Source organism: Lissotriton vulgaris, chromosome 5 (genome assembly GCF_964263255.1).
Source record: "Lissotriton vulgaris chromosome 5, aLisVul1.2, whole genome shotgun sequence".
NCBI lineage: Eukaryota > Metazoa > Chordata > Amphibia > Caudata > Salamandridae > Lissotriton > Lissotriton vulgaris.
In genome coordinates this window covers 1,817,403,243-1,817,426,396 of record NC_141693.1, presented here as the reverse complement: position 1 = coordinate 1,817,426,396, position 23,154 = coordinate 1,817,403,243, and positions in this window count along the sequence as shown.

Sequence of the window (23,154 nt, the reverse complement as noted above, 5' to 3'; positions counted from 1 at the left end):
CAGACAAGTAGTCTACATTACCTGTCCTTTACTATTTGCAAATAGTAACCATTATTCAAAAACTACCATACAATCAATATTTATGTTGCTAATTCCATATTTCTCGTGAAGGGCTATTCCTGACGTTTCCATTTTAGTGGGGTCAAAAGATCCCATCAGTGGCCTACTGATTTACTCGATTTTTCCTAGTTAGTTTTATGCTATAGTTTGCTAAAAGCTACAGCGGCTAATCAATATTATACATGTCCTTTTTATTAGGGGTGCCTTCCGGTGGAGCCGGATGACTGACCTCTAATAAACGGTCCGGGTTGAACCAATTACCAATCAGTGGGGAGAAGATAGGCATGAGGTATAATCGGACAAGTGAAAATCTCAAACAAGTGTGGACAAAGGTCCGCACTACCTATTCTTCGCTGTCTGCAAAGAGAGAGAATATTCCTATCCTTCGTTGTTTGCAAGCAGGGAATATCTCAAAGAGAACCAATGTACCAAATAGCTAACGAGCTAAACGAACCAATAAAGCGCAATACTAGTATTTCAATCCAAACCATTCCAATACAATCAATCAAACAATCGGATAGATAAACCATCCTACCAATCAGACGTATAAACGTCCTACTTAATCTTACCTGGACCACGTGGACAGTTCTTTGCCTTCCCTCTCCAGCACCCGAGCGTTCTCTTACTCCAATTTCACCGCAGCACTCCTGTGGGATCCCAGTCAGGACCGCAGGTCACTCGAGAGAGGTCCGTTCGGAACTGGTGAAATTCAGATTGGTCGGCAGCCAGACGAGGGTCCTCTCAAGGCAGGTTAACTTCCAACCGTTTAGATGTTCACTCCGTCGTTAGGACCTGTCTACCTGGACCCGCATGTCTCTGATGGGCACCACGTTGGGATGCCAATTTTGGAAAAACAGCCAATCTTTAACGAATAACAAGACTGTTTGGCGCATGACACCTCTAATTCCCAATATCAATAGTTACCAAAATGAAGAGACAGGCGCTGGAAATTGGATGGCAATGAACAGGTTTATTCACTCCAGAGGAGAACACAACAGGCCTGACACAAGTCAATGTCTTCAGGAGGTGTTCTGAAAACAGCTCTCTTGCAGGTCACTTTTATACAGTGTCAGGACAAAGTAATCTTTATGATCAGTGTCATGTAAGCTTGGTATCCCCGCCCCGGACAGGTTGTCACACAAGCCAAACATTTTTTCATCAACATGGTTACACAAGCCCAACAGTTATTCTCCTCCCACCCAGGCCAAACAGACAGTTTTATTTTGCAGCTGGACCTTGCTTCAGGGTCTAAAACATGTGAGACCGGACAGATCTAAGAGTCCGTTCTGTTGATAAAAACAGGTCCCATTGTTGGCAAAAACAAGTCTTGCTGTGTGCAGTGCAATAAACCATGTTTGCAAGAGTCTGTTTGGTATTTGGAACCTGTTTGTATAAGGGTGTCCGTGGGTTTGCCTGTAAACAGAGATGAAAGGAAAAACGAGTTTGTGGCAGCAAGTGCTGTTGATGTTTGTCCTGGCGATAGTTTATAGCCCCTAGCTCACATACCAGTTTGGTCAGAGGGATGCTAGTGTGGGCAGGGTGAAATAAAAGGTGACTAACGGAATACAAAATGGCTGCGGTGGTCAGAATGACTGCTGTTTATGTGCACGTAGTAACTTCCATCAGACAAGATGGCGCAGATAATGTTCATGCTTGTTATTTTAATTCTAACAAAAGGACGAATGTGTTTTAGGGTGGGAAGTGGCTCCGGGGCTTTGTCAGGCTGACAAGGTTTTATGACCTTAGTGCATTTGGTCATGCTGAATCAGGGCACCAGGGATGGTTTCAGGGACAGGGTGAATCATGGGTGACTTGCAAAGTGCGAGATGGCCGTGGCCCGTAAAATGGATGCCGTTTACGTGTGGACGATGGCTTCTTGTTAGGCAAGATGATGCCGGTGATGTTCACGTTTGTCGATTTTATTTTCAACAACATAACCTTCCAATGGGGGGGCCGGGAAAGGGCTGGCAACACGGCCCAAAACCCGCTCCTTCTCTACTTTGTGTGCCACAACCGTGGGGTGCATGTGTCCTGAGAGCAGATTATTACATTGATTGACTGGAGAGATGCCCTGTGCTGGGATGTGAAACCCCGCAGAAAAACCTTGATAGAGTACCTTGGCCGCTGCCCTGTCCGGATACTGATTGAGCCAAAAAATCAGTTTCCCAATGTCCACTGGCGAGGGCAGCTTATGGCTGCGGGGTCTTGTTCTCTCTGCCGCCTCTCCCCACCCCGCTCCTTGGATTTCTTATTGCATTTGAACTCGGGATGAGAGGAGTGGCTACAGAATGAACAAGCGTGCCTGATTCTGCACTTCCCCGTGGGCCAGGTGCACACATTCTTATTAAATGCTCAGCACGTTCCCTTCTTCTCCCCTGGTCCCCCTTGAGATGTCCGAAAGGACTGTTTCGTGTGATGCTCCCTGCTGTTCGCATTCTCCAACCACACATTAATTTCATCTTGGTCCCACCCGATGTTTGGATTCTCAACTTTAGCCCAACGGAAGTCCCTATCATAATCCAACCACGCGGTTCCCCCATGGTTAGCATGTGCCTTCAGAATCTTATTTGTGTAAAACACTAATGATATCGCCAACTCCGGCTTCTTTTCCAACATCACAGTGGTAAACACATGAAAACCAAACAGCCAGTTTGTTATGGATTCTTCCACCCTTGGCTTTCTGTCCCTGACAGAACCTTCATTCCCTTCCCTCTCTTTGTATTCCACATCCCTCCTCTTGGGTCTGATTAGCGCAAAGATGTCCACATATTCTCCCTTCCAGATTTTTTCCTTCATTTCTATGGGGACATGCGTAGCTAACATTCCTGGCTGAGACAACACGTTACCATGGACTCCCACTGTCTTAACTTCTACCTCTGAGCCCTTGGTTGTGGTCTCACATGTCTTACCTCCTGTAGGTACTGCTGTTACCGCTGGCGCTGGGGGGATTCAGTCCTGCTGCCAGACTAGAGGTGCCTTCGGTCTCCACCAAGAGGGCTAGCTGTTTTTGAATCTCGCCTAGCGTGCCTTGCTCTGCTGACCTCGGGGGAGCCCACTGGGCCGCTGCTACACTACGTGGCTTAGGGCTTACTGTTGGAGCCGCCAGCTGCCTCACAAGGGTGGCCACTGAAGCCAAAATGCTTGCTGTAGGATCCAGTGTACCCCCTGCCTGAACCTCAGGTTGCTGCTGGAGCGGTGCGGCGGGGGGGACTCCCATCACTGGTCCCACCCCTGCTGGTGCATTCCCGGGCATCACACCCCCTGTATCCCTACTGCCCAATGGAATACCTGACCCCACTTGCTCTCCCGGGTTATGGGCTGGCGCTAGCGCCTTCAGGGCTCCCCTGATCTCCGCTAGGACTGTCCCTACTGGATCGACAGGTGCGTGTCCTGCCCCATTACCAGGCAGGAGGTGGTCGTCCCTCGCCTGCTCTGCCACGGGGAGGGCCCTTGTCCCCTGTGTCCCTGACTGTGGTGAAGGGGGGGGGACAGCTATGTCCTGGGCCGGAGGCAGAACGGGACCTACTGATCTCGCGTCCCTTTCTCCTGACCCCTGGCTAGCCTGTCCTCTGGCCTTCTTCTTGTCAGCCCCCCCCCCCTTCGCGCTGCACCCTAGGATTCTTCACTAACGGGGGGAAGGCTGCTCTGGGTGGCACACCCTCCCTGCGTGGACGGTCCACTATGCCCCCCGGTACTGGTTCCTCCTCGACTGGGGTCTCCTCGTCGCTACTCTCTTCATGGTCATTGCACAGTTTAGCTAGCACCAATTTAAGGAGCTGGGCAATTTCAGGATCTTTATCTTTCTGTTTGTGGCTAACCTTCCCAGCTGGCATGATCAGACCGCCCTCACAACTCCTTCGATGGGTATTGGTACTCCCCAAGCAATGCGCGTAGTGACCTGCCTATCTCGCCAAGATGCTACTTATTTGCACTTCGCCTTCGTAATCCTGCCTTGTAATGTCACCACGTGGTGCCCCTGACGCGCCAAAAAGGGGGAAACAAATGCCTTCTCGGAGGATCGAGCTCAGAACCTTCCGATTATGAGACTGCTGCACTGCCTACTGTTCTACGAAGGCTGCCCCGACCCTATTCTCTCGCGCTGTATGTGCTCCCAGCACCCGGCCCTCCCTCAGCCTGTCCACGTCGACCGGGAAGGGGATCCGTACGCCTAGGGGGCTCTGCAGGCATCCGCAGATCACCAGAGCAGCACAGACACAGTTGCCCGCACCAAAACACCCCTCCCGCTATCCAAGGCTGCCCACAGGCCCCCCAAGCACACCCGACCCCTTACCTGGCGAGATGGATGGCCTTTGACCCCGACGCCGCGCTTCTCCACGTCGCCTTCCTCCACGGACTCGGCTGCGCTGGCTCGATGCTCGCGGAACTGTCGACCTCCGACCTCCAACTCCAGACAATGACACGGGGAAGTTTAAACTTAACTAGGGGAGGGGGGGGACGACGCCAACAGCGAGCTCAGCCGGTCCGGTGCAGGAGAAGACAAAGAGACCGGGGCCACTGCAACCGGAACCTAAATAGGCCCCGGTCTCCGCCCTCTCCCTCACCGGAAACGCGTCACTCCTGCCCCGGGAGTACTTGGCGGCCGGTCGCCTATTGGGCTAGCCGGCCGCCCGCAGACTAAGGGGCGGGGGCGGGACCAGGGGTCCGGGCCCTATGGGCACGCTCCTTGAGACTCGCGCTTGGCAGAGTCAGAGCTGGAATCCTGAGAGCAAATGACCAGAAAAGGCAGCTTGTAGGGACCGCAAGCCTGAGGTTTCCAGCTAATCAACCATGGGTGGACAACTAATTACTTTGTTTGTATCCAGGGTAAGGAGGAGGCTGGTGAGGGTCCTATTGTCAAATCAATAATATAGGGTAACCCTGTATTCCTGGGAACCTGGTTAAACATTAAATTCAAAGAACAATGGTTCCCTTGGAAGAAGCCATAAGCCTAAGCAACCTTGCCTTAAGTAGTCAACATACACACAAATATCTAAGTAGAATAGATGTCTAGTTACATATAAAAATTATCCAAATCCCAAAAATGTATCTCAGTAATTGTATATTAGGTGCTCCAGTGAACGGCGTAATGAACATGACATAAGTGAGTATAAATGCACTAAATGTAGTTATAAGAGAACAGGACCAAAACAATGCAGGCACATTTGCAGTACAATTTCCAATATTGACTCATTTTTTAGAGTACAATTTGAGCGAAGGGCAAATAATGAGAGCCTACATGTCATAGCAGCGACATTTCGACCTCTATTTTGTATCTTAAAGGGGTCTTCATCAGGACTTATAGGATGTACCACACAAATATTGGATTATCTCTGAAAGAAGTTAATCTTCAGGCCTTCATAGGTATGAATCCTCCAACTGGGAAAAGTTGTCAGTCAAACTAGAATAAGCCAATAGGCCCAAGAAAAAATCCAGTGTATGACCGATGGGTGTGGCATTTCGGACCATGCTGCTGACTGAATCGGGATGTGGCTTTTTCAGCCCTGATGAAGACTCCTTTAACCCCTTCCATGCTCATGACGGAACGGTTCTGTCATGAGCATCGGTTGGCCTGTGCTTATGACGGAACCGTTCAGTCATGGTTCCATTGGTTCTTTAGAACCTTCAGCATCGCAGCGTAATTCGCGCAGCGCTGAAGGGGTTAAGATATAAAATAGGGGTCGAAACGTCAACACTATGACATGTAGACTGTAATTATCATTTGCTCAAATTGTACTCAAAAATTTTTTGTCAATAATGAAAATTGTATTGCGAGCACATCTGATTTGTTTTGGTTCTGTTGTGAGTAGTGTCCTGCTCAGTTCCTGTTCTCTAACTCCTATTGACAAAGATGAAGGAAGGAAAGGAGTATACTATCTTTAATGCTCTCTGAAAGAGACACTGTCTGTACTGACCTCTCAGAGAAACAGAGAGAGAGCGAGAGAAAGACTGAGAAAAAGGGGGCGGGGAAGCTAGAGACTTGGGCCTAGATGTAGGCCATTTTATTTTACCACTTCTTAAATACCGAATTTTACCGATTCGGTATTTAAGAAGTGGTAAAATAGAGGGGGGGATGTAGGTATTACAGAAACAGTAAATACAGAATCGTTGAGATTTGGTATTTACCGATTCTGTAAATACCGATTCGGTAATGCCCATTGATTCCTACGGGCATTGAAGCCCATAGGAATCAATGGGCATTACCGAATCGGTATTTACCGAATCGGTAAATACTGATTCCAGCAAGGGTGCAGGGGGTGTCACTTTGACACCCTCTAGCACCCCAAATACAGGCATGTGTGCCATGTGGCAAACAGACATGCCCTAAGGGCATGTCTGTCTGTCATATGGCATAGGTGTGCATGCACACATGTGCATGCACACCTGGATTCGGTATTTTACCACCCAATTGGATTGGGTGGTAAAATACCGATTCTGAAAGGCCTTTGGGACTCAGAAGAGTCCCACCTACATCTAGAAGTTACTGAATTGGTAAAAATACCGATTCGGTATTTTACCGAATCAGTAAATTTATCGATTCTGTAAATTTACAGATTCAGTAAAATTGGCCCCCTACATCCCTAAAACCCATTTACCGGTCGGTAATGGCCGAAATCGTCTGTTACCGGCCGGTAAATGGCCACCTACATCTGGCCCATAGAACTGAAGAAAGGGAGAAAGACTAAGATGGAGATAGGAATGGAGAGACATAGAGAGAGAGAGACAAGTAGACAGAGGGAGTGAGAGACGGGGAGGAAGATATATCTAGATAGAAGGGGACCTAGAAGGAGAGTGAGTTGGGGAGAGAGGCAGACAGAACGAGAGAAACAGAATGACAGATAGAGAAAGAGGTGGTGAGACAGAGAGAGTAAGAGATAGGAAGATATAGAACGATTTCAAAAGGGAGTTGGCGAGACATAGATACAGAGGGAATGAGATTGAGACAGAAACATGAAGAGAATGAGAGAAAGAGAGAGACTGAGACAGAGAGAATGAGTAACAGGAAAAAGTATATAGAGAGGAGAGAGGGAGAGATAGAAAGAGATGGGGAGACAGAGAGAGTGTGTGATAGAGGGAAGTAATAGAAAGATGAACTGATACAGACATACAGAGAGAGTGAGATAGAGACAGAGATATTGAGAGAGGGGGCCAGAGATATGAAAACAGAGTGAGACAGAGGAAAGCATATAGAGACAGAGAGAGAAAGAGAGAGACAGGATGAGAGAGAGTCAGAGTTGGAGAGGCAGAGAGATTGAAACATAGAGCTGAAGATACAGTGAGATATAGAGATGAGGAGAGAGACTTAGAGACAGATATGTAGAGAGAGTGAGAGATCACAAAGAGACAGAGAGAAGGAGTGATGGAGGGAGATGGATGGAGAGGTACCGAGAGAGTGACAGAGAGAAACAGCTTGATAAATACATATAAGGTCTAGATTGCACAGTGTAAGAAGCTACATCAGAGTGGCATTGGGAGATTTCTCTGGCTGCCACTGCATACCGAGTCCACAGGTGCGTGAAAGAACCTGGTCAATATTTTAATATTTGAAGACCAGTGCTTAGTGACGTTTGGAACTGAAGTGCTTTATGCGAGCTAAGTGGCACATAAATAGATAAAGAGAAACGAAATAGGGAGAATGAGGGACAGAGAGGAAGATTTAGTGAGGGATAAAATAGGGAACAGAAAGAGGGAGATAGGAACAGAGAGAGAGGGCTGGAGAGGGTGAGATGGAGAGAGAGAGCTGGAGAGACAGAAATAAAGAGTGTGTGTGTGCTCTTCTTCAGTCTCCCAGCTCAGCATCAGTGGTGATGTCTCACAATGTGAGTCCAGAGCGAGAGGCTAAGGTGGCTCAGTCGGCTCCTGATAAGCTGTCCCTCTTCCTGTAACTTGTTCTGTTTAAATAAATAGGGCTTTTCTGAGTCATCACATCCCACATGGGTCCTACATCTTGTCATAATGCAGCTGGGAAAAAGCCTTGTTTTCAACGCTTGCGCAGGTGATCTAGGCAAAATGGCGATTCTTCTAGTGTGTGCAGGGATTAAGTCCCAAAGTGTGGGCTTCTAGATGGAGAATGTGCTTTCACCTGGATGTGGCTTTTGGGAGTATGAGGCAGTCGAAAGTGGCTTGTTTACCAGTAGGTGAAGGCTTTCTCTTGCCCAAAGCAAGGTGCAGACCTTCATCGAGCAGTCCATGGGATTGAAGGTGATGCTTCTAGCCGCTGGACCCAAGAGTGAGGCTATGGCGGCAGAAGTCTGGATGGGAAGGATGAGAGTTCTCTGGAAGCGCATTCTGGATTCACTGTCACTTTCGAAGTATTAACAGAGATGCTCCAAGTTGTAGTCCATTGTCATAGTCAAGAGGGAAACATACTAAGGCAGTGGAAGCTTCAACATTTAGAAGGAAGTCAAGATATGTGAACATTTCCCAATGACATCTTATGATTTAGAAACTTTGGATTTATTTATTTATCTATTTATTTATTTATTTATTTAATTATGTATGCACTTTTAGATAGCGCAGACACAACCCAAAGGTGTTCGAGCATTTTACAATAAAAGAGGTTTCATTACAAGAGATACAGAGTTACAAACAGTTGCTAGTTACGACCATTACAAGAGGCACAAAGTAGCTGGTGTAGACGTGGGGATATTTGCTTGTTTCAATGGTTACAAAGGCGCGGATTTACAGATTATAAAAGGAGGTAAATGTAGGTCATAGCTGCCAGTGTGACAGGCGCAGTCCAGTTAATCTTAATCTTGGGGACGGTAGATTGTCTGGGGAGAGGTTGGCTAAGGGGAAAACTGGGCAAAATGTCTTTGTATAAGAAGGACTTTCAGACCTTTTTTTTAAGATCAGCAGTGAGGTGGTGGTGTGTAGTGTCGGGGTAAGGAGTGCCATATTCTGTGCGCATACCCGAGAATGGATGAGGCGCACATATTCTGAGAAAGAGGTTGGTTAGAGGCAGAGGGACTTTTAAGGTCGTTGTTAGTATTGTACGTGACGTGTATGCACGCATGCGTAATAAAGTGCTCTGAAGTGTCTTCGACACTTTGACACTATAGAAAACGCTGTAAATAAACAATGAACAGATATCTTCCCTAGATCCCAAGATTGCTTTTTTTCTCAATCATACACATGACTTTTTATCACTGGCTGCCGTACTGCTTTCTTTTTAACAGTACCAACATTAACCCTCTGCTTGTCAACACTGCCTGGTACTTGCAGTTTTCCGGACTATGATACTCTGTTTTTATTAAGGTTATCTCCCCTACTCTCTGATCATGGTAATGTATACCCTCCCTTTTCTGTGTACGACCCTTTCCTGCTTTTCGTGTGCATTTGATGGTATTTTTATTACTCCTCTGCTCTTTGTAAATTTGTAAAGCGCTCTGATACCCGTTAGGGTCATGTTCGTGCTATTAAAAACTATAAAAATAAAAAATTATCAAAAGTCACGTGGTCCATTGGGCTTTAGACTCCGCCCGAGAGCCCTGCAGTGGAGGAGTGGGGGTCATCGGACAGGGCTGAGAGAGATGTGCTCTCCACCTCTTTAGCCTCGCGCCCCAGGGCTTTATTACCACTTGTCAGTGTGATGCCAGGCCTCTCCCCGCTGATGGCCCACTGCGCGAGATTGGGTCCTCCTGTGACAGGGAGGGAGATTGGACGCTGCCACTCCTGATCAGCAGTGTTATTAAAAGAGAGGGGGCGAAGAGGGGGCGGGGGAGAGGAGCGGGCAGTGGGAGGTGGAGGGACTTCAGCAGCCTTTCACAATGGTGAGCGGGCAGCTGGCAACATCTTCTATCCTGGATGCAAACGTGGGGTGTGTATGCAGCTAATGACCGAATGAATAAATGAATGAATGAATATTCTGGCCTTGTGGACAGTTGGCAGGAACTGCATATGTTATGTGCATCATTCATTAAGAGCTGCATTATTGCTGGGGCAATGAAGACTTTATCCCCAGATCATGGGGTCCCAAGGCAGCGCTTGCAGGACCAGAGATGGAAGAGAGTGTTTCCTCGACTGGCCCAGGCTGCTGGGCACCAGAGCTGCAGCTCAACCAGGGCTCCCTGAGTTTTCTTTAATATTCCCCAGTATCTGTGAACGATCACATAAGCATAGCTGAACTTTTTACACCAAAATGTATATCATTTGAAAAAAATGTGCCTTTAATATTAGAATGACATTAAATGGAACAGGTAAAATGAAGTAAAATTGTTAAAGCCAGAAGAACACAGATATCATGTGATGCAACCTGTGCACTGACTGGCTCTATCACAAATTTCCCAGTCACAAGAATCACAAAACGACCCGCCTGAAGGGTATTATTGAGGCAGTTATATGTTATGATCCATGTAAGTGGCTGCAAAGGCAGGGTTGGTGGCCATCATCTCTGAATTTGCTTTCCCAAACCGGAAACTTTTTTTAACAACCATTTGCAATGCAATAGGTCTCGCAAGTACTCGAGTTTAAGCTATTGGCATTGTAGTGATAATGCCTATTATTTGTATAAGGGTACGGCGCTCATTATGAAAGTAAAAAAATAAAAATTAAACAGAGCGTGGTGTTCCAGAAGGGGACACCGCGCTCAACATGAATGTTAAATATAAGTTCCAAGATCAAAGTCCCTAAACACTTGCTAAAAACTGTGTCTGCTTGAAAACAAAGAAGCAGTACTTTAAACAGGTATACGGAGAGATTGGTACTCTCTCTTCACAGCTCCTGTTTTGCTCCAGAGAAGAGCTGGTACTGTCCCGTTGAATGTATTGCATTTGCAGCAGAGCTGAGAGGTGAAGGTCCACTCCCCTTCAAACTAAAGAAGTGCAGGCACTCAGCAGCGGACAGTACCTGCCCACTGAATGCACTGCACATTAACATAGCCCATCCTCGTCGCCAAATAAATGTTGTATCCAGCATAGAGACTCTAGTAGCCATGTTGGTAGTTTCAAGTCTTCTTTATTGTCTCCATGTCAGTATATTAACAATCTTACTCCAGCCAGCTCTAAATGGGTACAAGCCATGTACCTGCCATGCACCAGCCCCACCAGGAGCAGCCTGCCTAGCTGCTCAGCCCATCTCCAACTGTCATCCACACATCCACTCAGGCAACCAGGCATTCCACGCATCACAGTTACACCAACATTCTATTACCATCTCTCACACTGGCTGAGCAGCTAGGAGGACCTAGGCTGATTACACATAAGTGCAATACTTAGGATATAACATTAGTCTGCTTTGTTCAGCACACACTTCTCAGCAGCGTCTTCCCCTGACGTCACCGTGTGTTCATGTGCCTTGCTGTACTAACTGGTCTTTCTCCGAGTGCCCCGTGCTTCCCTGGCTGTCAGCGGCGTATTTCAGGACAGCGGGATGTGCTAGTCCCCAGCCCCGCCCTCTCCAGGCGAGTGACAGCCTAGGGTCAGCACATAACGTTGCTAGATGTGTTGCTTAGATATGGCTGTTTTTTGCACAATCTGTGCTGCGTGGGTGAGCTGTTTCACCCCGAGTGGTGCAAATGTAATTACTGCCCAAAATCCTTCGTGATGGAAACCGGGCTATAAACATTCTCTTCCAAAGGAAGCATATGCCAACATTAGAGAGCATGTCTTCACGTTGTGGAAAATGTTTCTTGACTACACTTATATTTTTGTATAGACCCACATTTGTGCACTCGCCCTCACACTCTTGCTTATTACACACACCAAGCATACTCTTGTGTATCCTTTCACACCCTCTATACACCAAACACACATTGTTGATGTTCACACCACGTGTTTCACACATTTGTGAATCTACACACGAGGCACAAATCAGGCATTCACTTGACTTCCAACATAGAGGCAGGCAACACGCATGCTCGTCTACATCGGGAGTGGGACAACAACACATCAGACACGCTTGTCTGTCTACACTTAATAACATACTGAGCACATCATGCATACTGTGTGAACCTACAGTGCATCTACATACATTCAATCTAAGGCCATTTGCTTTGCTAATCGTACAGTATAGCAAAACAAATGGCTTTAACCTAACCTGCCCGCGTCACTATGGTGGTTAACAAGGACTTTAGAGCTAAGTTCACAAACCTTTGGTGGTTTCACTTTAATGAAGTGGGCCTGTTTGCTGGTGGTGTTGGGTTGAAACAGCTCACACTTGCTAAATTTACACTTTGGATAAGATTTTCCCCCAACGTCGTCCTGTAATTTAGCACTCTCACATCCACAATGGATGCTAAGATGCATTTTGCACTAAGAAATAGTGCCAAATGCAACAGAGCATGAACAGAAGCGTGAGCAGCTGCTGACACTTGCTAAATTTACACTTAGGGTAGGATATTCCCCCAACTTACTCCTGCCATTTAGCACTTGTGCGTTTTCAATGGATGCTAGGATGCATTTTGCGCTAAGAAATGGTTCTAAATGCAACAGAGCACGAACAGAAGTGCGCGCAACTGCTCACACTTGCTAAATATGCACTTGGGATATGATTTTTCCCCCACTTACTCCTGTCAGTTCACACTCTTGTGTCAAAAATGGATGTTTGGATGCCTTTTGCGCTAAGAAAATAGCGCGCAGTAGTGCAAGTAGCACTTCTGCCTGCTAAATATGCTTTTACAGTATGATTGTGTGTCCAAATTACGCTTAATTACATAAACTGGCATTATTGTATTGTCAATAATTCTGTGTCAAAGAGTAACACAAAATTACGGACATTACTCTGATTACGCCAGCGGAATGGACGTATATGGCTAGAGTGGCACAGGTCTTCTGGAAAACCCTCTAGGGCAGCCAGTGCATGCATCAGTTGTGCACACCTACCTTCAAGTGACGTGTGTTCGCAGGTGTGCATGGATCTACAAGTGAGGGCTGTTGTGCTATTTTATGGTGGTAACAATGAATTGTGTCTGTGGTGTCTCTGACACACGCACACACACACTTGCAGCCTCAGATGAAGTGCTGTCGTGTTGTGCCATCCATGGGCTGGTTCTCAGGCCTGTGTCTTCTCAGCGGTTACTACACACATTGTGAGGTGAGACATGCACACCACGTGCACCTAGAAGCACGCAGATACAAGTAGTGCCAATAAACTGCACGTGCATAGCAGTCTGAGGCATGTATTGAAGGTACTTTTCTCATCTGCCAAGCGCTCATCCGATCCAACGAAAAACAGGGAGTCCCCCGCAAAACCTCCATGCGCGTGAACCTCTACAAAGACGTGCCAAGGCGGATGTCATGTTACTGTCATTGTAACCCACACCTACCACTAACAAAGTGAACATTGAACAAGCTCTGTTAACCTGACACTTCACGCTGGAACCATGGATGGATTCCCCATACCCCCAAACTCCGTCCTCACAAAACAACGTAACAGTGAGAATGTGCGAGGAAGCTTAGGTGTGGTAGTAAGCGCTATAGAAATTCCAATGGCGTATGGCAGACACTAGCGTTATAGGCCTCTGGCTCCGAGGAGCAATGGGAAGAACCCAGGACAGTGCGACAGCTGTCAGCTAAGCTCTCATAATATTTGCACCTCCTTAAATTGCAACCGACCTCGGTTTAAGACGTCTGACCAATAACGTTGTCCCCCTATTTGGGGTGCTCTGTTTCGGGGCCCCAAGCCATAGTCAGGAGCAGAGTGAACCCCCGGTTCTCCTCGGCAGACCGGGTATAAACATTGAATGATCATATATGCCAATGAGTAGAAAGCACCTCAAAGAGAGTGAGGGCCCAGATAGACGCTGGCGCCTTTTATCTGATCAACGGCGGAATCTGAGGACAGTCGTGCTCACACGCGCCCAGAGCTCTAACATGGTGAATAAAGTGTGCAGTGCACCCCTCAGGCCATGCAGCTCCAGTACGATGGCTCACACGTTTACTAGTTTACTGTTCTTCTGCCCGGCTCTGAGAGTGGGTGGGGCGGGTCCGACTGGGCGATGTCTCTGATCTGTCTCCATAATGCAGTTAAAAAGTGAAAACAGATCTATTAATGTATATCCAAGTATGTTTGTCGCCCTGCTCTCATTGCAACCAGCCCCCACTGCCCTCCCCCTCAGCAGCCCAGGAATCGATTTGCAGAGAACGGCAATTCATTGAAATACACCGCCGGAAGAGGGCTGGAAAATACACTAACAGAGAGTGACTGAAAGATTGCCAACTCTTTTTTTTTCAATATTTGATGCTTTTAGTAAGCCGCCCAGCATGGCGCGCTGCTTAATAAAAGCATAAAATATTGAAAAATACAGTTTTCCGAGCCCAAAAAAAGTTCCCCGAGTGTCACGCCACCAGTGAAGCATTCAGTCCCCGCATGCACATCTTCTGTCCGTCCGCATGCACATCTAGCTTGAAATCCGTATTGATTCCAAAAGGCCCTCGCATGGCGAGTGCAGCGCATGTGCGCTGCTAACGCCAGGCGAGACCTAAAAATGATGCAATGGGATCCGGGAAGAACCGGGAAGAACCACACTGCCGCTGAGAGCACAATGTTTTCACTATTGATGCCGGACAGTTGCAGTAGCGTTCAGTTTGTTTCGCAAGTCCCGGATTCCACAAAAGGGGAACGCCGAATCGTAGTTGTCCGATGTGAGAGCAGTGTTTTGGCTTCGGCAAGATCGGCAATGCCAGAAACTCGTTACGTATTATTTGCTGGAATGAATGATCTTGAAAGAGCGATATCTGTATAGTAAAACATGGTTTGTGTTTTATGCCGTACTTCTAGAGCACGGTGTCCCAGAAGTGGACGTCCCGCTCAACATGAATGTAAACTATAAAAAAATTAAGTGAGCGCGATGTCCCTAAATCAGGCGCCGCGCTCATTAAAGTAAAAGACATACAATTTAGAGCGCATAACACTGCAGCCGCCATTTTCCCCATCAGTGCCCATTATCAAACTAGTGATCACCCACCAGATACAGCCCACCGTCTAATAAGCCAAGTAAAAGGTCCAGTCCTTATAGGCGTTAATAAAAGGAGACAAGGTAGTTCCAAGGTGGTACTAACAAGCCTCATAATCAATCAAAAGCCAGCATTTTCGAAGGACAATGACACAAAGCCTATGACAAATATGGGCGGAGAGTGGACAAGTGTTAGACCTGTCTGGCCCTTTGCGTAGTCCCTCCAATTTATTATTTATTTTGTTCTCTTATTGCCCTTCATGCCTTTGTTTTTTTTTGTGTCCACTAAATTTTTATGGTGTTGGTCTGGGGGATAGGTGCTCTTTTGCCCTCATAGTTTTTCACCTCAGGCCTAGATGCCTTTCCTGACAGGAATTCACTTGGAGTCACAAAATGGTGGCTACCAACTGTCACAACTGTCACGCCTGGGATCTGTCCCATAGGATAGAGTAGGGCATTCCAGAACCTTCTGGTCCCTTCTGGACCTCTGAGGGTCAGCCTACATATGGCGGAATGCTGGTCAGCCATTTTGTCTTGCCAGAGAGGAACAGCTAGAGTGAAGGCTGAGGTCTGGAAGGGGTAGGGTCCTCATAGGGTGGACTGCTTCACAAGGGTTGCCTCCTGACTGGGTTCACCACCCCCCATTCCTGTTGACCTAACCAAGTTAGTCCCGTCCTGCTGACCCTGGACAGAGAGAGTTGCCTCAAGACAGGTGAAGGGGTTAATCCCAGTTGACTGTGGAGCTGCGGAGATCCCTGCTGTGGGAACAGAACGGGGAGTCCCCCTTGCACCTGCTCCTGTCCAGTATGGAGGGTTAGTGGGTTTCTGCTGAGGATAGAGTTTTGGGGGCTCAAACGTGAGGGATTCCACCTCTAACCCCCCTCTCCATGGTGCTGAAGCAGGCTCCTGCCCTCGTGACGCCGAGGCCCCTTACCGGTGTCTGGTCGTGCAGCCTATGAATAAACCTCCCCACTAGTGAGGAAGAGGAGTGGGGTGTCAGGGTTTCTGGTGGCTGCGTAGTTCTCCCTGATTCCGCCGTGAGCGGGACTCCTGGGGCTTCGATAGCGCTGTTGTGGCAGCGCCGCTGAACGGAGGAAAGAGGGGGCTGGCTGAACAGTATCCGGCGCCACTGCGCATATCCTAAGTTGATCCAGTTCTCCTTGACAGGAGGGGCCTAGGACCGAGCAGGCACGCTGTGGAGCCACTGCCAACGTCAGGCGGGCGGAGCAGACTCTGTTCCTGGTCCGCTTTCCTCCCGCGCATGCGCGATAGCGCCTTCGCTGAGAAAACATCAACAGCAGCCTGAGGGGAGATCTTAGAGGAGCGGCTTCGTAGAGCACCTGCCATCCCGTCCGAGCGCCGTGAGTCACACCAAGGAGGTCACCTGATTCCCTGAGAAGAGAGGGAGCAGGGAGGCCCGGCTGTCAGTGGGGAGCGCACTTCAAGTGAAGGGGTGCGACTGGTGGCCAGACATTCGAGCATTCACCACCAAGTAAGCTGGGAAGCCTGAGGGGAGGAAGAGGAGGACTGGGCTGTACTTCAACCTGACTGGCCTAATAACCAGGGAATGGTGCAGCACTGGTTGGTTCCCACATTCAGCAGGGGTTAGGGGAACTGCTAGGTAGCAGCATCCTGGTAAGCCAATTAAGACGGTATATAATCCTCCTGTACTCTAGGGGGCTTGAGGGTGACAGAGGCCTAAGCCAGTTTAATTTGTAGACTCTCTCACAGCCACTGGTGCATGAAACCAATGTCAGCTTGTACTGAGAAAGGGGGGGTTGCTTAAGGAATTGATATCCTGTGCTGGAGAATGCCAATCTGATTCCCGGAGATAGATTGTCTGTGGGAAGGTTGTAGTTAACTGACAAGAGCTTAATTTCAGAAGAAGATTTGAAAAGGGTGAATTGAAGTACAGTAATATTGCACATGATCTGTTGAAATATGTAAATGTTTACCTGCTATATGTGATAAAGTGATGAGGTTAAGAAAACTTAAATGTATTTGACTGTGAAAGTTTGAAGAACAAAGAAACTAAAAGAACTTTTATAAAACAGCTCGTATTTTTACACAAAGACTTGTGTAGCGTCATTTTTGAGTGGAATTGCTTGATGTTACTGCTGGTTGGTATGCAACCTTTACACATGTGCCTCTGTTAATATTGTCTTACCCTAGGCCAGGCTACCCTAGGTGACCTGACAACTTTAGGTTCCAACAAATTGGTGTCTAGCGGTGGGATCTTGACTGTGGTTGCGACTACTCTGCAGTAACTGAGTGTAATCCACTAACCTACACCTGGAGTTTTCTCCTAGCGGCCCTCCTAATTTTTACTTTTGCTTTTTCCAAATTTATTCCTGGTGGTGGGGTGGAGGTAGCTTCAGGTTGCCCTTGTAACTCTATTCTTTTTGTGTGGTTAACCTTGTATTGCCTTTTGCAAAATGGAATTTGCACTGGAAGAACTGGACACTTATTCTGTGGCCCAGCTAAAAGATTTCTGCCAACAAATGGGTTTTTTTTAAAAGCGTGGTGCTAAGAAGGGGGAACTCCAGACCAGTTTAAGGGCTTGGGTGGAAGCACGCAGAGAAGGGAAGGAGGAGGATGAAGGGACGGACCGGGACACGGTCATAGGGGTAGAGGGATTGTTCCAACCAGAGGTGGGAAACCTACTCCCAGGACCAATGACCTACTCTAGGAGGGGCAGTAGTGTCTCTGGAGGAAGCTTGACTGAAGCGGAACTCACCGACAGGAGGGAAAAGAGGCAATTGAAATGGGAATTGGCCAGGCTGGAACAGGAGAGGGAGGAGCGCAGGATGGCTCATGAATTTAAACTAAAAGAGTTAGAACTCAAGGCCCTACAACGGGGACCCTCTCCTACTTTGAATGGTGGCAGCGAATCCAGAGAACCAGCCAGGGAGTCCAGACCCTATTTGCCTAAGGACCTAATTGCTAGCTATAGTCAAGGGGACGATATAGCCAAATGGTTGGCTGCCTATGAGGTCTCCTTAAGAGCCCATGGGGTGCAGGAGAAGCACTTGGGGGGTGGTTTGTACAAGTACATGCCTCCTACTGGTCGGGACACCTTGCTAGCCTTAGAACCAGAGGAGCAGACCAACTACCCCACCATGAAGCTAGCATTGATCAGGAAGTTTGGGTTAACCCCAGAGAAGTATTGCCAGAAGTTCAGGGGGAGCCACAAGTTAAGCACCCAAAACTGGGTGGACTTCCTAGATTATGCAAGGAAGGCATTGGAGGGCTGGGTACAGGGCAGTGAGGCGAAGGATTATGAGGGGTTGTATGATCTATTTTTGAAAGAGCATCTACTCGAGAAATGCTTTCCCGAGCTGCGCCAACACCTGGTGGACAGCAAGCTGACCAACCCCCGGAAGCTTGCAGAGGAGGCGGACATCTGGGCAAGTACCCGGGTGTCCTCAAAGGGGACTGGAGGGGATTCCCAAAAGGCCGGACAGGGCGCCCCCCCAGAAGAAGGGGGGGAGATAAAAAGCGGGAGTTCTCTAAAGGTCCCCAAAATAATTTTCAGGGAAAGGGAACAGGTTTCACCCCTAAGGCTAACCCGCCCAGAAACCCTCATCCTGGCCAAAGCCAGCAGCCAAGGGTTGTCCACTGTTTTGAGTGTGGTGGTGTTGGACATTATAAGGGAGATGTCAGATGCCCAAAGAGACCACCCCCTCCCACCGGAGGAAAAACCCCGGGATTAGCTAGTGTAGCGCTCCGGGAGGAGTTGCCCTTAGATAAGGGGGGTGAGTGGGCGGGTGTCACCTTAGTGTCCCTGGGAGAACGGGAGATGGTTCCTAAGATCCAGGTGCCCCCAAATACTGCTAAGTATGGGCAATGGATCACCATCAATGGCCAGAGAGGGGAGGCTCTGAGAGATACAGGAGCCAGTATGACTATGGTGAGAAGTCAACTGGTGTCTCCAGAGCAGGTGGTTCCCAATGTACTCCACCCCGCCGCGATGGCTGACGGCAGAATGGGCCACTATCCCGTGGCTGAGGTTCCCTTTGAGTGGGAAGGGGTTGCAGGTTCACTTCGAGTTGCCGTAATCCCTGCCGTGCTAGTTGATTGTTTGCTGGGGAATGACATGGAGCACAATGCTTGGAGAGAGGTGGAATACCGGACGCACTCTGCGATGCTGGGTACACCTGACTGGGCCTGTGTAAGCACAAGGTCTGCGACTGCCCGGAGAGGGAGTTCGCCTGGGTTGGAGCCTGGAACAATGGCCCAACCCGCTGCCAAAAAGGGACAGACCCGAAGACAGGAGAAGCCTGCTTCGGCTTCCACACCCCATGTGACAGATCGGCCACCTGCGGTGGTGGACCAGGAGTCCGTGGAGGGGGAAGTAGTCTCTCTGGAGGACCTGCCCATCCCTGCTGAGTGGCATGTGGAAGGAGGGCCTGCCAGAGAGGAGTTCTGTAAGGGCCAGAAGGAGTGCCCTACCCTTGAGGGACTGAGGCGACAGGCTGAAGCCCAGGCAGCAGGGGACGTTGCAGGACACTACCATATTTACTGGGAGGATGGACTCCTCTACAGTGAACCCAAGGTACCCTTACCTGGTTCATCAAGGGCCTTGGTAGTCCCGCAACGATACCGAGCCTTTTTGCTGGAATTGGCTCATGCAATACCCTTGGCAGGACACTTAGGTCAGGACAAGACCTTTGCTCGGCTTGTCCCCCACTTTTACTGGCCTCAGATGAAAGTGGCGTCCAACACCTACTGTCGGACATGTGTATCCTGCCAGGCCAGTGGGAAAACAGGGGTGAAGCTGAAAGCTCCCCTGGAACCACTTCCAGTCGTTAGCACCCCCTTTGAAAGGGTGGGCATCGACATTGTAGGGCCCTTGGATCCACCAACAACAGCTGGTCACAGGTTCATCCTGGTTCTGGTGGATCATGCCACACGGTACCCAGAGGCAATTCCTCTGAGGACTGTCACTGCACCTGTGGTGGCTAAGGCCCTAATGGGGATCTTTACCCGAGTGGGTTTCCCCAAGGAAGTTGTGTCTGACAGGGGGACCAACTTTATGTCAGCGTACATGCGGGCAATGTGGAAGGAGTGTGGAGTGACCTACCGGTTCACCACACCCTATCACCCCCAGTCAAATGGACTGGTCGAGAGGTTCAACAAGACCTTGAAGGGCATGATCAGAAGTCTGCCTGAAAGCCTGCGGAGGAAATGGGACGTCCTCCTACCCTGTTTGCTATTCTCCTACAGGGAAGTGCCACAGAAGGGAGTGGGCTTCAGCCCCTTCGAGCTTCTGTATGGGCACCCTGTACGCGGTCCTCTCAGCCTGGTGAAGGATGGATGGGAAAAGTCTCCCAGGAAACCCCCCCAGGATGTGGTGAGCTACATGCTGGCCTTCAGGAGCCAAATGGCGAAGTCGTGGAAGCAAGCTTCTGACAACTTGGAGGCCAGCCAGGCAGTGATGAAAGAGTGGTATGACCACAATACTCACCCGGTGGAGTTGGAGCCTGGCCAGAAAGTGTGGGTGATGGAGCCTGGAGAGCTTAGTGCCCTCCAGGATCGCTGGACAGGCCCCTTTGAGGTGTTGGAGAAGAAGGGTAAGGCCACATACCTGGTGGACCTTAAGACCCCACGACAGCCCCTACGGGTGCTTCATGCCAACCGACTCAAACCCCACCATGAGAGGCCCGAGGTCATCTTAATGATGGTGACTGATGGGGGAGAGGAAGCGGAAAGCAAACCTCTCCCGGACTTGTTCTCGTCTCAGGAAAAGGATGGGTCGGTGGAGGGAGTGATTCTCTCTCCATCCCTAACTCCTGAACAGCGAGAGGACTGCCGCCAGATACTGGAGCAGTACTCTACGTTGTTCTCCCTTGTCCCGGGAAGGACTCACCTGTGTACCCATGATGTGGACACAGGGGACAGCCCACCAGTGAAGTCAAAGACCTACCTGCTGTCCGACAAGGTGAAGGCTAGCATCCATGGTGAGGTCGCCAAGATGCTAGAGCTAGGAGTTATAGAACCTTCCAACAGCCCCATGTCCAGTCCGGTGGTTCTAGTGCCAAAAGCCGCTCCACCAGGCACCACTCCAGAACTGAGGTTCTGTGTGGATTACCGGGGACTGAACTCAGTTACAAAGACTGATGCTCATCCGATCCCTAGGGCGGATGAATTAATTGACCGGCTGGGAGCTGCTCAATATCTAAGTACCTTTGACCTCACTTCCGGGTACTGGCAGATCTCCCTGACAGATGGAGCAAAGGAAAGGTCAGCCTTCTCCACGCCTGAGGGACACTTCCAACTTTGTGTGATGCCCTTTGGGCTCAAAAATGCCCCTGCCACTTTTCAGCGGCTGGTGAATCAGGTCCTCTCCGGAATGGAGGGTTTCTCCGCTGCTTATCTGGATGACATTGCTGTCTTCAGTAGCAGTTGGGAGGACCATTTGCAACATTTGCAAGCAGTTCTTCAGGCCCTGAAACAAGCTGGATTGACAATCAAGGCCAGCAAATGTCAGATTGGGCAGGGGTCGGTTGTGTACCTTGGACACTTGGTGGGTAGGGGGACAGTGCAGCCCCTGCAGGCGAAGATTGAGGCAATCATGGCCTGGGAACCCCCAAGACACAGACTGAGGTCCGAGCTTTCCTGGGCCTCACAGGCTACTACCGTCGCTTTGTGAAGGGGTATGGCACTATTGTAGCGCCCCTCACAGAGCTCACCTCAAAGAAACAACCTCGACGGGTAGTTTGGACGGAAGCTTGTCAGCAAGCTTTTGGAAAACTGAAGCAGGCAATGTGTGCAGCACCGGTCCTGAGGGCCCCAGACTTCTCCAAGGAGTTCATTGTCCAGACAGATGCATCAGAACATGGCATTTGGGGCAGTGTTATCGCAACTGAATGAAGAGGGCCTGGATCAGCCTGTGGTTTTCCTATCCAGGAGACTGCTTCCCCGGGAACAGAAGTGGAGTGCAATTGAGAGGGAAGCTTTCGTGGTGGTGTGGGCTCTGAAGAAGCTGCGGCCATACCTGTTTGGCTCGCACTTCCTGGTTCAGACTGACCACCGACCCCTTCGTTGGCTGATGCAGATGAAGGGGGAGAATCCCAAGTTGTTGAGATGGTCCATCTCCCTACAGGGAATGGACTTCCGGGTGGAACATCGGCCTGGAGTGGACCACGCCAATGCAGACGGTCTCTCTAGGTATTTCGCCTTAGTGATGACTCCCAATGGGTTGGGTAGCTCTCCCCACTTTCAGCTGGAGGGGACGCGTGTTAGACCTGTCTGGCCCTTTGCGTAGTCCCTCCAATTTATTATTTATTTTGTTCCCTTATTGCCCCTCATGCCTTTGTTTTTTTTTGTGTCCACTAAATTTTTATGGTGTTGGTCTGGGGGATAGGTGCTCTTTTGCCCTCATAGTTTTTCACCTCAGGCCTAGATGCCTTTCCTGACAGGAATTCACTTGGAGTCACAAAATGGTGGCTACCAACTGTCACAACTGTCACGCCTGGGATCTGTCCCATAGGATAGAGTAGGGCATTCCAGAACCTTCTGGTCCCTTCTGGACCTCTGAGGGTCAGCCTATATAAGGCGGAAAGCTGGTCAGCCATTTTGTCTTGCCAGGGAGGAACAGCTAGAGTGAAGGCTGAGGTCTGGAAGGTGTAGGGTCCTCATAGGGTGGACTGCTTCACAAGGGTTGCCTCCTGACTGGGTTCACCACCCCCATTCCTGTTGACCTAACCAAGTTAGTCCCGTCCTGCTGACCCTGGACAGAGAGAGTTGCCTCAAGACAGGTGAAGGGGTTAATCCCAGTTGACTGTGGAGCTGCGGAGATCCCTGCTGTGGGAACGAAACGGGGAGTTCCCCTTGCACCTGCTCCTGTCCAGTATGGAGGGTTAGTGGGTTTCTGCTGAGGATAGAGTTTTGGGGGCTCAAACGTGAGGGATTCCACCTCTAACCCCCCTCTCTATGGTGCTGAAGCACGCTCCTGCCCTCGTGACGCCGAGGCCCCTTACCGGTGTCTTTTCGTGCAGCCTATGAATAAACCTCCCCACTCGTGAGGAAGAGGAGTGGGGTGTCAGGGTTTCTGGTGGCTGCGTAGTTCTCCCTGATTCCGCCGTGAGCGGGACTCCTGGGGCTTCGATAGCGCTGTTGTGGCAGCGCCGCTGAACGGAGGAAAGAGGGGGCTGGCTGAGCAGTATCCGGCGCCACTGCGCATATCCTAAGTTGATCCAGTT